Raw genomic sequence first — 5,333 nt, 5'->3', positions numbered from 1 at the left:
AAAAGAGATTGAAAACATTTGGTGGGAAGATGCTGAGTCAGGTTTTGAACATGTTAAGTTCAAATTGCCCTTAGGGACATCCAGTTAGAGATGTGAAATTGTCAGTTTTATGTAAGATAAGGGTATGAAGTTCAGGAGAAACAGCTGAGTTGGAAATTTAAATTTGAGGATTTTAATATATAGATGATGGTTGAAACCATGGGATTAGACAATCACCTGGAGAGTGTATATAGAACAGGAAAGAAGAAAGCCAAGAGCTAATTCCAGGATCCCAACAGCCCTAAAGAGGTGAGAGGGTGAATGAGCCCTGCAAAGGAGATGGGAAACAGATGGAGAGGAGAGACAGAAGAGGCTCATGGAATTCAAAGGAGGAAGGGGTTTTAAAAGAAAGAAATTTGTCAGTTGTGGCATGCTTCAAAGAATTCAGGAAGGACAGGTCATTGGGCTTGGCAACTCAGAGGCTGCCCTTTCAGTGATGGGTGAGAAGTCTACTTTGCAATGGGGGTAAGGAATAGAGGAAGCAGTGTGGACTCTTGTGAGGATACTGGCCACGAAGAGACAGAGAAAGAAGCTGTGCTACCTAGAGAAGGATGCGGGATTGAAGAATTTTTATTTATTATGATGGAAGAAACTGGCACAAAAAAATAGGCTATAGCAAAGGGAACAATATAGAGGAAGAGACTGAAAATTCAGAAGAGAAAAGGGTTAACTGATGGAGCAAGTACAATCCTGGAAAAGTTAGGGCATCCTTGAGAGACTGAGCCTTAAACCTAAAGAGGGTTAACATGCAGGTGAGATGAAAGGAAGTTAAGGGAGTTCCTCGTGCCTGAAGCCTCATTGCTCTACGCAATAATGGTCAAACTGCCATTTCCTGGAAGGAGGGGTGATAACCTGGAATGCAGAAGGGTCTTGGGAAGAAGGATAAGACTGGAAATAGAAAAGGAAGCTGACTTGAATATTGACTGGCCTTATTGTGGTAATCTTTTTGCAATTTCTACAAATATTGAGTCACTATATTTGTACACCTGAAACTAATAGAATGTGGTATGTCAATTATATCTCAATTTTATTTTTTTTTTTTAAAGATTTTATTTATTTATTCATGATAGTCACAGAGAGAGAGAGAGAGGCAGAGACACAGGCAGAGGGAGAAGCAGGCTCCATGCACAGGGAGCCCGACGTGGGATTCGATCCCGGGTCTCCAGGATCGCGCCCTGGGCCAAAGGCAGGCGCCAAACCACTGCGCCACCCAGGGATCCCTATATCTCAATTTTAAAAAGAGAAAAAAGAAAGCTGACTAGAAGAAACACATGATGGGGATCCCTGGGTGGCGCAGCGGTTTAGCGCCTGCCTTTGGCCCAGGGCGCGATCCTGGAGACCCGGGATCGAATCCCACGTCAGGCTCCCGGTGCATGAAGCCTGCTTCTCCCTCTGCCTGTGTCTCTGCCTCTCTCTCTCTCTGTGACTATCATGAATAAATAAAAAAATTAAAAAAAAAAAAAAAAGAAGAAACACATGAACAGATTGCACAGTGGCATGGTGTGAGTTGATCATGCATTTATAGTGGTACCAATTCTTTTTTTTTTTTTTAAGATTTTATTTATTTCTTCATGAGAGACAGAGAGAGCGAGAGAGAGAGAGAGAGAGACAGAAGCAGAGACAGAGGCAGAGGGAGAAGCAGCCTCCATGCAGGGATCCCAGGTCACCAGGATCACACTGTGGGCCAAAGGCGGCGCTAAACCGCTGAGTCACCCAGGTTGCCCTAATGGTACCAATTCTCATACTCACTGGTACCATTCTCACTCACCCAGAGACAGAGCATGGAAGCTGATGGGTTAATCTGATGGGTTTTTGTCCCAAGATCAGGTGCTGGGAAGGAACACGTGAAGGCATTCCCTAGGGAGATGCTTAAATGGGTACATTAGGATCTTGGTGTAGGATACGGGAGAAAATAAAATCAAGTCATTTTAACAGATACCTGAGAGAAAAGGTTGGGTGGGTAAGGAACCATCAGTCTTAAAGAAGTAGCAAAGCAAGTAAAGCAGGTTTTGGGAAATAAACGGAAGGACAGAATCTAGTGATCAATGGAGCTAAAACTTGAGAGGTAGAAAAGTTCTGGGTGCCAGCAAAGCTCCTTCACGGAGTATTTGCACTTTCTTTTTTTTCTTTTATTTTCCTCCCATTCTCCCTTCACTCAGAACCAAGCTTTTTTCTTTACCTGTTCTGGAAACAAGGATACCCTTGAAGAGCTTGAAATGCAGGAGTGACATGATTTGATATAAAATGTTCAGAACAGCAAGAGACATTAAAATAAGGTTCATAGCAGCATTGATTGTCATAACACAACACTAGAAAAAAACTATTCATCAATAGTGGTATGGATAACACTGCATTTACTTAAAGTCTAAAAACAGGGGCACTTAGTTGACTTAGTTGGCTAAGTGTCCGACTCTTGGTTTTGGCTCGGGTCATGATCTCAACATTGTAGAATCAAGCCCAGGGTCAGACTCCAAGCTCAGAGGGGAGCCTGCTTCAGATTCTCTCTCTCCTTCTCCCTCTGCCCCTCCCTCTGCTCTCTGTTTCTTTAAAATAAGTAAATCTTAAAATCTAAAAAGAGCTAAAATCAAACTGCATTGCTTAGGAGATGCAGAAAAGGGTGGTTAAGCTTGGAAAACAAGTAAATGATTGTCAGAAAAGTGAGGATGCTGGTGACCTCTGAGAGAATGGAGGCTGTCTTCATCAGGGAGGACCCTTGGAGAATGTAGGGGCTTGTAATGTTCTGTTTTTGTTTTGTTTTGTTTTTTAGGTTATTTATCTATTTATTCATGAGACACACAGACAGAGGCAGAGACATAGGCAGAGGGAGAAGCAGGCTTCATGCAAGGAGCCTGATGTGGGACTCGATCCCAGAACCCCGGGATCACGCCCTGAGCTGAAGGCTGACACTCAACCACTGAGCCACCCAGGTGTCCCAATGTTCTAGTTCTTGATTGAGTGGTAGTATTATGGGTATTTCCTTTATAATTTTTCTTCAAGCTGTACATAAATGGTTTTGCACTTTTCTGTGTTATATAACCTGATTAAAGAGAAAACATGCATGGAGTGATACATATACTGTATTTAGGAGGGTAAAATGAGATTAGGGAGGTGTGTACAGATACAATTGTGTTTCTAATATTGTGTTACATGTGTTTCATTAGCTCCCAAGCTAAGTACATGGGTTTTCAATTATTATTGTCCATAATTTTTGATAAGCCTAAAATGTTTAAATCAAAATTAAAACTAAGAAGGCAATATGGAAAAGAAGCTGGATGCTTTCGGTTCTGTTTTCATTTCCTTTATGGTTTGTTATTCAATAAACTAGAAACAAGAGAGAAAATTCAGTAGTTAAATCAGTACTTTAAAGATTTGCCAGCATTCAGAAGTTCTTTTCTTCAAGGATACATGGAGAATAGAATCCAGTTACTAATCTCAGGGTTTGATCTCAGGCCTGTTTGGTTTAGTTTTGGAGAAGTGATCTCAGGATATAACTGCCTGTGTTCTGAGAGCAGCCCCCACCTCTGCACGAGAGTATCTGCTACTCATCCCATGGCTCTCTCAAAGGCTCACAGACCCTTCCCTGCAACCCTCATGTGAGATGGCCTGGAAGTCATTCCACTGTTGGGTGGAGATAGCTGCTGCCAGCAAACTACCCTGCTTTCCCAGAAAGCCTGTTCCAACCTCTTCCTACTCATTCAGCAAGTCCTCATTCCAGGCTGCTGACCTTGGATTTTCCCTCGCTGTGTAAACAAATAACTGGGAAACTACATGAGTGAAGGAAATCCTTAGCAGGAATGGAAAATGCAAACTCTGGCACATTGAGAATGCAATGTAAAAACTGGTTGCATATGGATTTCACGATCTCCTGAGCCTCTGGGCTCCCTGCTCAGCCTTTCTTTAAGGAGTCAGAATAACCGTGTCCCTGATTGCCCTTGGTTCTGTGGTTTTCTCATATGGATTCCTAGGGGAGGAGAGGCCATCGGTCCCTAGTGGATAAATGGAAGGAAGCTGGTCCAGGTAACTGCTTGTTCAGTTGAGTTAGTGAATCAACCCAGGATCTGCTCAGACTTTATATACCACAATGAAATTCTTATTATTTTGGTTGCAATTTCTGTTACAGCTGAAACATCCTAATTGTCATAGGATGGAAAGAGGAAATTTTGTTACATATTGTTGACAACTGGGAGCAGGTAGTGATAGATGAGGGGAACCTCTAGGGGCCCTGTTTGGGGTAGTGCTACCCGAAGAGAGGTTCATGGGCCTGCGGCTAGTTAGGACGGCCGCGGGGGGGGCTCGCTCCAGACCGAGTGGGGCTCCGGACGGAGGACTGCGAGTTCGACGGGGTCCCGCTCCGGTGGCTGTGATGCACAGAGGTGGGTCCAGCAGGGGAGGTGCCCACCTTCACCATCCGTCACGGCAGGGCCGCTGAGGAGCCGGGGTGAAGCGGTTAGAAGGAGCTCGATGCTGGACCCCTGGCGGAGCCCCAGCTGCGCACGCGGCGCCCGAGGTGCGGACGGGCGGGCGGGCGGGCGGCGGACGGACAGACGGGCGGGCGGGCGGCGGCGAGCATCCGCGGCCCGGCGCGCGGGTGGACAGTGGACACGCACTGTCTTGCTTACCGGACCGCGGTCGCTCCCGGGAGCTTTGTTTCCAGGTTCCTGCTTGAGTCGGGAAGGGCCGGACGCCCGGCGGCCCCGGCGGCCCCGGCGCAGCGCGGCCTCTGCTCTCGCACCGCCCCGGCGACCTCGGCCGCGGTCCTCGGCTGTCCTCCCGCGCCTCCGTCGGGCGACCAGGACCCCCACCGCCGCCGCAGCTTCCCCGGCCTCCCCCGGCCTCCCCCGGCCTGCGGGCGGACCCACGCCGAGACGGCGAGCCCCGCCTCCCCTCAGCTCGGGAGGCGTCGACCCCGCGGCGGGAAGCCCCCTCCGAGCCGACGGGCGGGGCCCGCGTACGGGCGACGGCGGGCGAGAGACGGCGGGGGGAGGGCGTCCGCTGCCCGGCGACCAATCAGAGCAGGGCAGCGGGCAGGCCCGCCTCCCAGTGGCTGCTCAGGCGCTGCCTGCTCCTGGAGTGGACGAGCTGCCTGCCCATCGGGGCGGGGCACGCGGAGCCTCGGCCAATAGCGGCAGGCGGCCGGGTCGGGCCGGCGGCCCTGCGGTGCGCGCGCTGCTCGGCGAGCCCGCTGGCGCTGAGGGAGCCGCCGCCCTCCCGCCGCCGCGCTGCGCCCTGGGCCCCGCGGCCCGCCCGGCGGCCGCGCCGCGTCATGCTGGGGGCTGCTCGGCGCTAGTGCCCGG

General features: G+C 49.6%; 1 long non-coding RNA gene across 1 annotated transcript; it reads right to left on the bottom strand.

The window, feature by feature from the left end:
• Positions 1-3,098: 3,098 nt before the first annotated feature.
• On the bottom strand, positions 3,099-5,038 carry LOC144319771 (uncharacterized). Its single transcript, XR_013385496.1, has 2 exons — positions 4,659-5,038; positions 3,099-4,464 (listed from the first exon to the last, which is right to left on the bottom strand). It is a non-coding gene; the product is annotated as an uncharacterized LOC144319771 (long non-coding RNA).
• Positions 5,039-5,333: the final 295 nt, after the last annotated feature.

This window comes from Canis aureus, chromosome 8, assembly GCF_053574225.1.
Source record: "Canis aureus isolate CA01 chromosome 8, VMU_Caureus_v.1.0, whole genome shotgun sequence".
In the NCBI taxonomy this organism is placed as follows: Eukaryota; Metazoa; Chordata; class Mammalia; order Carnivora; family Canidae; genus Canis; species Canis aureus.
The sequence above is the reverse complement of the archived record's forward strand: the minus strand, read 5'-3'. Positions and strand labels throughout refer to the sequence as shown.